Here is a 10,931-nt window from a genome sequence, read left to right on the forward strand (position 1 = left end):
CTCGCACAAAAGACAGTTCCTCTACCAGGTTAGCCAAAGGGGAACTCCCCGTTAGCCAAGCTAGCGGGAACGTCTTTTCAATTGGGACCCAGGACTTTCATCCCGCTACACATCTCCCCACCATTTTTGACTTCGTCCCGAAGTCACAGGTGCATGTTAGCATACTCTGTTATCCACATCCTGTTCGTGATGCCAGATTGAAGCAGCAGGACCTTCGTGGCCGGGACGACAGTGGGGGATCGAACCCACACGGCTCGCACAAAAGACCGTTCCTCTACCAGGTCAGCCAAAGGGGAACTCCCCGTTAGCCAAGCTAGCGGGAACGTCTTTTCAATTGGGACCCGGGAGTTTCATCCCGCTACATAAAGAAAGAGGATTTAACTGACTTTGAATGTGGCATGGTTGTTGGTGCTAGACAGGCTGGTCTGAGTATTTCAGAAACTGCTGACCATCTGGGATTTTCATGCACAACCATCTCTAGGGTTTACAGAGAATGGTCCAAACAAGAGAAGATATCCAGTGAGCGGCAGTTGTGTGGACAAAAATGCTTTGTTGATGTCAGAGAACAACTGGTTGGGCAGACTGGTTGAATGGGTGACTGCGTGATGCTATCCAGTCAGTAAGGACCAACATCTCTGAGGATTTTTTCCAACACCTTGTTGAATCTATGCCAAGAAGAATTAAGGCAGTTCTTGTACTAGTGCTTTTGCTAGTATATATACAGATATATTGAACCCCTTAAATTGTTTTCAAGACTTGCTAGAACTCCTTCAAAGATGTCATGCGTGTCTTGGTGGCTTCCCTCACTAGTCTCCTTCTTGCACATTCACTATATTTTTGATAAGTGACTGACTCAGACAGCCTTACCATGGTGCTTATATTTCTTAATGAATCACGAAAATGAGTCCAACTCACAGTCACCAGTTCTAAAAATTTCATCCATCCCCTGGCATGTCCAAAAAACAAATCAATTAATCAATAAAGCGGTTGGAGAAGTGAGGATTTGTATTCACAATAATCCTTTTGTTCCTCCAATTGCTTAAGGCCTCTGAAAATGGAAGGACTGTGTGTAAAATGTCAGGTTGATCACCTCATTTTAACTTCATTCTGATGATCGACAGACTGAAAATTACAAAAACGACATCACTGTCCAAATACTTATAAACCTAAATATTGTCTAAATTAGTACCGTGTAGCTGACCGAATGCTCCCCCTAAAAATCGGTCCCCCCGATGATGCAGTTCACGAATTAACACCTTGTTTCTGCTTCAAACTGCACTCCAGTCATCATCTATCTCAGCGACATAACTGAAGCTTTTGTACGACAATCGTTTCCACATAAATTCAGCATTATTTCATCATAAAAGGCGGCGGAAGCGATCAGAGTGCAGCGGCTAAAAGAGCTGCTGCTGATACGTTCACTGCACATCGGACATTTCAAAGGGTCACGGAATTTCGCCTCGTTTCTGCTTAAAAGTGACTTTAGAATGATTTAAGAGGTTTTACCTTTATCATCTGATGATTAATAATCCCAGTAATCCATTTGATTGCTTTGAGTGAAGAGACTCCATCTCAGACGTGCTGCTGTGGTCTGAAATGATGCATGTGCAGATGGAAAAGGCGGACTGATTTTTAGGGGCAGGCCGTTCAATCTGCGACACCAGATTCAGTCGCTTTTAGTCATTTTAAACATGAGCTGGGACGGCTGTGCGCTGCTCTGCTCATCACATGATGCAGACAAACGACGTTCTGTGGTCATTACGTGCTTCAAAAATCTCCCATATGCAAAAGTCCAGCCTCCCACCTTTGTAACATATGCCAGAAAACTCAAAAACATGCCGTTTCAGGCCTACATCTTGCTTCTAACGGAATAATTCCGACATGAAAAGCTGTGCGATTGTGGGACTTTAGAAACATTTTTAACAAGAAACTTCAGCTGTGTCTAACCGGTAAAGGCAGAAAAACATATTTGGCACAATATGACCCCTTTCATTTCGGCATGAGAACAATAAAATGCTTTTTGTGGGTATGTTTGCTTTTTTCCACATTTTTTTATTGAAAGCTTCATCGGAGAGAAAAAACAACTCATTAAAATCCAAGTGAAATCCTAACGTCCACAAATGTACAGAGAGTTCTCAAAGATCACACGCACTGAGCAGTGTGTGTGTGTGTGTGTGTGTGCGTGAGGTGTAATCATGTCCTCCATGACGCTGAAATATAGAAAAGAAAAAAAAAAAAAAAACGTGTACTAAAAAAAAAACCAAAAAAACAAAATTAAAAACCGCTCTGCTGTCATAATAAATATTTCCTCTTTTTTCATGCCTGACACGGCTGGTTAATCACTCTCGCTCATTTCCTCGTGAATGTTTTCCATCTGGATGTTGTTTCATTAAAAGGGATTTTTTTGGGAAGGGGAGGTGAGGTGATTCTGTGCTGTCTTGTGGCACCCTTGCGGTTGTGTGGCCAATCGATTGCTCCCATCAAAGGTGAACCGAAGCATCAGTTATAAAGGATGCACTGCCCTCTGCACTTTGAGGATCCTCCAGTTGTGTTGAGAGTGCACGCAGCGATGTGCCAGGGCCTCGATGTGCCAGGGCCTCAGATCTTCTTTACACGCTGCTGCAAGAGTAACTCTGAACGTCTGTTTTCTTGACGCATGAGAATTAATGCAGAGAAGGTCCACGAACACACGCACAGAAAAACGACAAAAGTGGCTCACAGAGGACCTCTTGGCTGATGTCAGGTAGAACACAGGCGGCAGTGAACAGGGATGGACTGGGAGAAGAGTTTCCAAAAGGCAGTTAAGTAAGCACCTCTTCAACATGATGGAGAAAACCACGTCTCAAGATTCACCGTTTATGTTTTTAGGTTCATGTTTAACCTGGATTGAACCTTTAAAGGGAGACTGTTTTTTAACCTGTACTCTATTATTATTATTATTATTTTATTCATTTATTAGTGTTCATCTAGTCACTTGTACAACAATGAATTTAATCAGTGCAATGTTGACTGGAACAAACACTGGTAAACAAGCTACATAACGTTAGAGTAAGCTAAAATCACTCAGATTAAATCTCTTCTTGTCACCAATGAACTAGCAAAAACGTCATTCTAAGTGTCTGGTAGCAAAGAGAGAATCCCTATTTGCCACTTACCTTAGCCTCCAGTCCATTTGGTGGTGCTGCTCTCCACTTAGGCATTACAAGTCACTTGCAGATGAGGAGCTCTGGCCAACAGAATGAGCCCTTCATCAACAATCAACTTGTAATGCCTTGGTGGAGAGCAACACCACTGAATGGACTGGAGGCTGAGGTAAGCAGCTAACTGTATTATCTGTCCTTTTAAAAAGTTTCTTTACATTGACTGTGGTGCATGTTTACTTCTGTAAGGATCCTCGCCACACTACCAGACATGTCTAATGACCAAACCATCTCAAAATAGAGCAAAGGTTGAAAAATGTTGGTGTTCCCCCTTTAAGTGTTCACAGTGCTCCATTTCACAAGATGAGATTTAAACTAGTATCTCACTGGGCTGCAACTGTTGGCGAGTAGTTGGAGACACAAATTTGTGAGAAAATATGCAAATTAGCATCAATTTTCACTTGAACCACACAGACCTATATTTGCAATTTTGTTGCACTCCCAGGGATCTCAGGGTGGTTCGTGCCTGTCTCACCCATTCTCATTTTTGTCTCCAATCAGTCACACTTTAGTTTTATAGGTCACCAACCCCAACCCCTCACAAAGTTCTCTCGCATTTCATGCACTTTTCGGAAGCAAAATTGAAAAGGGTTCAAGATGCCTGCAACGACTGACTATTTTGAAAGAATTTTTATTTTTACACAAATTCTTTGAACATGTTCAAAATTCCAGTGACAAGGCGGAGGGGGGGGGAGCACTGAAACTCACGTGAGGTAACTGAGAACCCCCTCGCAAACGTTTCGAGGCATTGTGGAAAAATCTCCTGTGAATGCCGTTCTCAATTTTTCGCTAGCAATTGCAGCCTAGTGAGATACTCGCTTTAGTACACCACAATATTTTAGATGGATAAATTATTAATTCCACAGGATTACAGTTGGCTGAATCTTAAATGGATGATTGCATAAACTTTTTTTGTGATTTTCTGACACTACTGGACATTTGACAAAATGTGCCCAGTCAAGGCAAATGCTTCAAATACTTGAGTCTTTTCAGAACTAAAATGACTTCAGTGATTCCAGAACACCAAAAGTGAGGAAAAACTTAAACTCCTTATGTCAGTGTGTCCTACAGGTGTTCGTCTTTTTCCATCACGAATAGGTAGCTGGAATAAATTCCTGACATTTGCTGAGTCAAACCACTACGATGTGATAAACACTTATTCTTAATAATGCCAGTGAGGCAGCATGATGGCGCAAACGGTTAGTATGCCTGCATCCAAAAAAGAGGGTCCCAGGTTCAAGGCTACACATTCCTGTTCCCCTTGTATAACTGGAGTAGCATCAGGAAGAGCATCCAGCATAAAATGGCATAACCCCCGAGCAAAATGAGTTTTGCCAAAAGAAATTATTAATAATAATACTCAGTACCCTGTGTTCTACACTGTGTACAACAGCACAGAGCGCAGCATCGTTGCTAGTTTCTACAATCATGCAGCAGCAGAAAGTGGCCGCTCCGTCGATCACCAAAAGAGTTTCCTTGCTATTTATATAATGGAATATTCAGATGCACCTTACATTAGCAGGCAAATGATGAGCACTATGTGCGCTACACATCATCAAGCTAATGCCATCACTTTGGACATAAACAGACTTCCGTAGTTTACCGCAAGTGCAAAGGATCTCGCTCTTTAGGAATGAATCAAGCAACTCATATCAGTCAAGGTAAAATCTCAACAGCAAATTCAGATTGCTAGCTGCATTCTTGGAATCATGACCAATCCTCTGTTTTAATTATTGAGAAAAAGTCATTCTGAATGGTTACACAAATGTTCAAAGATGAACAACAGGAGATAATAGAAAAATTAACAGTAGTCTCTGTGTAGCTTTGTTGCTAGCAGTCTCCAACGAGTCATTGCTTTGGGTGGGAATGTTCTTGCCTTTTCTTTTATCCACATCTCCACTAAACTATTCACAATGGATCAAAGTTGAGTTTTATGTTTGCACTGCTGCATGCTGGATTTACAGAAAAGAATTGTGGGTGTTCAGATGACACACAGTCTTTTTGACATGCTGACGCCCATCAAGATCAACTTTCTAGAGTACACCAGCTCAAAAGGAGCCAATAGGCTGAATTTACCATTGCAGTCAGGTGACGGGATTGAACTGCAACAAAATAACTGAGCAGATGGAAGAGGTTGATGTTATTAAACAACAAGAAATGCAGGCAAATTTCAGTGCACTGGAATCCCAGGTTATGATATATGATCATATTGTGATCAATAACATGCTACACTATGCTATGTTAGGCTAACAAAGGGAAGACTGCTTCCACTCCAGGCTTCTTAGCAGCATCCAGCACTGTCCCCAGTAGTGAAGTAGATAGCGTGTTTCTTGTATGATGGTTTAAGAAGAAATCTGTCTGTCTGTCTGACACTGATGCACTGACATACATAGCTGCTCTGCGTTTGTGCTGGCATATCAGCTGACAGAGATTTTCTGCCTCAGCCTCCTTAAAACTGCAGGAATACTTCCTGTACATCTCCAGGAAGGTATTCTTTAACAGTACATTAGGCTGTTGTGCTATTAAGAAAAGACATTTCTGAAGGATCGGTGTCGCGTAATTGCAGCAAATGCCTGCATTAACATTTCTGTTTTTCTCTTTGAATCTCCAGAAGCAAATCAGAGTTAATATTTGTTGTGCATTTTGCTATAATCTTCTGGCTATTTCTAATTTCACATCACATAATGCCATTGCTATTGAATTTCAGGCCATTTGCTTTCCAATGTGCGACTACTGCATTATGAGTTCTATTAAGCTTCAAAAACATTGACTGTACTCTATAAAATAGCAGCTGTAAAAGTTTAGAGAAGTTGATTATAGCTTTTCTATATTCATAACCTTCCTAATAGTCAAACTTGTTGAGTAGAAAGGCTCTGTTAGCACACACGTTAGCTTAATACTGGTCACGTTACAGAGTAGCAACTCTGTTGTTTTAATCCAAAGCACCGGGGAAAATGTCGCCGCAATACAGCGAGCTTGTGCACAGAGACGATCAGCTGCACTGCCGCGTCCAGAGAGCGCTTAAACCAAACACACGACGGTTGTTAAATATCATAGCCTGGCATTAACTGGTTCATTGGGAGGTAAGATCAAACCGTAAACCGTAGCCTCAAGGCAACTGATAGCAGACTGCGAGTGACAGATCAGATGAAAGGGACAAAGCATTTATTTGACTGAAGAATAAGTGGCTGAATTCCCATTCTGAGACCGTTTCAATGATACGTGGCTTTTGATCTCTGCTGGTGGATGGAACACATGTAAAAACAAAACAAAAAAACAAAAAAAACAAAAGAAAGTTCATATGGCTTTTGTGCGACAAGAACCCATGTGCACGTTTCTTTTGAGTCATCTGACAGGTGGTCACTTAAGGGTGAAATTTGGACAGCCAAGTGTTCAAAGTGTGACGATTAGCCAAACCCAAGACAGCTTCCTCCGTAGCACCAGAGAGTAGCTTTGATATTTAGCACAACTTAAAGGAACGGTTACACAACCAGTGTTAGAAAAAAATAAAAATCTCACTACAACTCACTATTGGCTCCCTGAAACCCTAAAAGTCACTAGATTACGTGTTGATGTTTTCACATCTAATTTGCATATGGCGGGAAAGTGAGCAGCATCCTGTTCTCTTGAAGGTTGGATTTTTTTTGTTTACTAACATTATTATTTTTGATGGAGTGGGAGTGAAGAAAACAGGTGAGGACTATACAGCATTTTATCATTTTATTTGATAATTTTTTAACTTTTTCTGTAATTTTATGATATTCAACCAACTGCTTACAAATTCACCAGTTTGTGTAGAATACAAATTGCCGTATTTGCCACTACTTACGGTACAAGATAGGATTACTAACTAAAGCGCAATGATGATGATATGTAGAAGAATACAGCCTTTATTGTCACTGTACGTACAAACACAGTGCCTCCAGAAAGTATTCTCAGAGCTTAACATTATCCAGATTTTGTTATGTTACAGCCTTATTAGGAAATGAAGAAAATCTCCCCCCCCCCCCAAATTGTACTCACAACACCCCATAATGACAACATGAAAGCAACAATGTTTCTGTATCCTTCCCCAGATTTGTGCCTGGAGACAATCCTGTCTCAGAGGTCTATAGACTGTTCCTTTGTTTTCATGTTTGGTTTGTGACATGCACTGTCAACTGTGGAACCTTATATGTAGACAGGTGTTTATCTTTCCAAATCATTTCCAATCAACTGGATTTACCCCAGGTGGACTCCAATGAAGCTGTAGAAACATCTCAAGGATGATCAGTGGAAACAGGATGCACCTGAGCTCAGTTTTGAGCTTCATGGCAAAGGCTATGAATACTTAAGTACTTGCGATTTCTTAGATTTTTTCTTATTTTATTTTTAATAAATAAATCCCAAAAACGTTTTTTCATATTGTCATTATGGGGTACTTTGAGGAAAAAATTAATTTCACCCATTTTGGAATTAGGTTGCAACATAAAAATGTGGAAAAAGCACAGTGTTGTGAATACTTTCTTTCTCTGCGATGAACCCGTCCTAATTATAACTGGACACAATCCATCCACTAGAAGCAGTGGTTAACCACAGTTTGATGCCCAAGGACCAAGTCCAGATCCAGAGAACCTCCCCTAGTCAAGGGCAGAGAAAGGAGCATGACCATAAGGGTTTGAAGTTTTTGATGCACGTTTTGATGGTCTGAAGAAACCGGAGCACCCAGAGGAAACCCACAGAGACAACATGCAAACTTCACAGTGAAAGGAACTGGATATGGGTGGAATTGTACTCAGGACCTTCTTGCTGTCAAGGAAGAGTACTATCCATTGTTCCAGCATGCTTCACACTTATCCCCAGGTACAATAACGTGAATTGGATGAGAGTCTGCAACTCCCTCAAGATGGGATGCATCAGTGTGCCGCAGGTTACTGCCATTACAGCTGGGGGGATTAAGACAATGCAGATGAAGTGTCTTGTTCAAGGACACAGGCAGCGTGACCTAGAACTTTTTTTACTTTATTTTTTGCCGTACTGTCTGCTAAACAGTGCACCCTCCAGGCTTATCCAACAAGACCTTCTGTGTGCTTTCTTTCAAAAATTAAATCACTTGGAAGTTAGGTTTAAAAGGCACTCTTCGGCACTTTTTCGCCACACATGATGGCCTGACTTGCCTGTAAAGTGCACAATGCGCCATCATTCCCCAAAATGCAGAAGAGTGTTGGAATTACATTTGAATGATCGCATGAACTGCAACAGCTCAATCACAATTGTCACTGAACAAAAAGCTCCCTCTCTGTCTGGAAGAAAGGATTCTTTTGAGGGACACTGGAGTGGATCCTATTGCCCCCGAGGGAGACAAATTGGGCCCGTCAAGCCTCATTGCTGGAGTGACTGAAATTGGTTTGTGGTTCTGCTTCTGCACCATACAATAAAGAGAAGAAACCTCAGAGAAAAAGAGAGCAAGAGTGGGAGAAAGCGAGAATGACAGTGAGAGAAAATGGGAGCCAAAGAGCCTGGCTTGGCCGCGGCACATTAATGGTGCCAACGAAGCAGGGTCTCTTTAGCGCTGTAGCGCCATGGCAAGACGGAGCAAAAGGGCATGAATGACGAGAGTAGAAACACACAGGCTGCTGAAATGGGAGTAGAAATGGCTACCATTCCGCAGGCAATTTCTTTAGGGACAATCCTCAACGATGAAGTCATTGAAAACCTCACCCAGAGAGAGAGACGAGGAAAAAAGAGGGTTGTTTGTGCAACAAATTGGGATAACTCGCTCTGTAACCAACACTCGGTGGTGGGGTCAATGAAGGAGACCCCATCAACATTTGTTATGGCCAGTGAGCAGTCTTGTTTTTGACATCCTCGCCTGGTTGTGTTGGGCAAATGATTGGAGGGTGTTTGAGACAGACAATTAACCCTTTAAACACCAGTCCGTAGCTTGTTAGTGTCCCACCGTCATCGCAGTCTTGCAAAGCAAAAATCTCAGCTTTACGTTAGCATCACTCTGCGCTAGACACGGGTGAAGCGTGTAACTTGCGGAATCCTGTCAGCTATGAAATATAACCAGGAACACCCCCACATTTCACCTGGCTATGGCAGCTAGATGATTACTTTCCAGTGGTGAGGATGGACCGGTTGTCTGCCTGGGTTCTTTCAGCTCATGTGTTGTTCTCGAACATTTAGAATCAGTCACTGGAAGTCCAATTTATGTTTTCCTCTTTTTTGACCGAATGACTATGGAGAAGGGCGATACCTGTGGTTAATCCCATTTGTTAGCTAGCTATCTAGCTATGTCTATGAAGGTGATGTTGCTAATAGGTATAAAAGCCACTTACTTTTAAACTATGTAACCCACCTCTTGCAGAAAACACTTAAAATGTGTCAAAGGGTTCTTAACATTTACTGTCAGGAGCCATAGTTAGATTGTATCACATGTTCAGGTTTGCCAGGACCTACTTGTTGCTGACTCATAGGTGAAAGCAACAACAGCACTATCTCAATGCAATGCATACTGAGTAGATACATTGTGTGGCTATGTTGCATTCAAGAGTTTTCTGCTGGTCTCTGGGTTTGGGAGGCTACTTTAAAAACACATTGCTGTAAAGTCAAATACCTTCTCAAAAATATAATCTGTAACCAAGCAACATTTGGATTATCACATCATCATATGAATGCAAAGAGAAGGGAAGTTTCACTCACTCCTACGGTCAATGTAGTCACCGATTCACCGAACCTATGTGTCTTTGGAAGTAGGAATGAGCCAGAGCACCTTTAAGGACCCCATGCACCACGGGCAGAACATGCAAGGACCAGGCCAGATGTGAACTCAGGACTTTCTCGCTGTGAGACAACAGAGCTAACCATGAAACCACCGTACCACCTGTCAGTCAATCAATCAATCATTCAATCAATCAGTACATTTACATGTCAGTTTAGTGGAACTCACAGCACACATTTCCATTTGTGCTTATTTGATCAGACAATGTGAAAATGCTAAAATCATTTATTAAATGTTTATAAGCCATAAACTAATAATGGTTGGGTGCTTTTTCTGTCACCAAACGGCAAAAGAGATTTAATTGTCTTCAGATGGACACAAACTAAATAAAACTCACTTCATTGTCTGTGTGGAAAACAAGTTCACTATTAAGCACAGCAACCTTTTCTTGAGGTTAGTCTGTAAATTTTAGCCTTCTGAATGAGTGAGGAGAAAGAAATCGTGATGCACTCAAACTGTTACATTTGCAGGAAACGCTTTTCTCGCCATTATATCTGAACATGAACATGATCTGAAGAAAGATTTCCTAACCGTTGCAAGAGAATCTGCAGACTGGTCTAACTAAAACTCGACCTCTACTAAATCTGGCCTCACAGCCACATAAATTAAAAGTGCACAAAATATAAACAATGCAGTCAGGCTTATTGTCATTCAGAATTGGCCGATAATTACAGTGAGTCTCTTTAAGCATTTCTCCAACTCATTAGCAATCATTTTAGAACATCTGGACTGTTGAGCAGGTTCAGTTTGTCACATCAAACACTGCACCAGAAAGCTTATGCAATCATCGAGCAAGAATTCATGTCACTTTTTTGTCATTTATACACACCCAATTTAAGATTTCCCAGAATCTAGTCAATTATTCTGAGAATGTAAATAGTCAAACAGAGGAAATATAAAGAGTGATGAGGGCAAACAGCAGCTGGGAGACTCTCAGGGCAATGCTGACGAGTGTTCGAGTTACGTGC

General features: G+C 41.5%; 1 long non-coding RNA gene across 1 annotated transcript; it reads left to right on the forward strand.

Moving 5' to 3' along the window:
• Positions 1–2,833: 2,833 nt before the first annotated feature.
• On the forward strand, positions 2,834–5,002 carry LOC117501700. The gene is made up of 2 exons (XR_004558068.1): positions 2,834–2,958; positions 2,999–5,002. It is a non-coding gene; the product is annotated as an uncharacterized LOC117501700 (long non-coding RNA).
• Positions 5,003–10,931: the final 5,929 nt, after the last annotated feature.

The sequence above is a fragment of the Thalassophryne amazonica genome, chromosome 20 (assembly GCF_902500255.1).
Source record: "Thalassophryne amazonica chromosome 20, fThaAma1.1, whole genome shotgun sequence".
NCBI lineage: Eukaryota > Metazoa > Chordata > Actinopteri > Batrachoidiformes > Batrachoididae > Thalassophryne > Thalassophryne amazonica.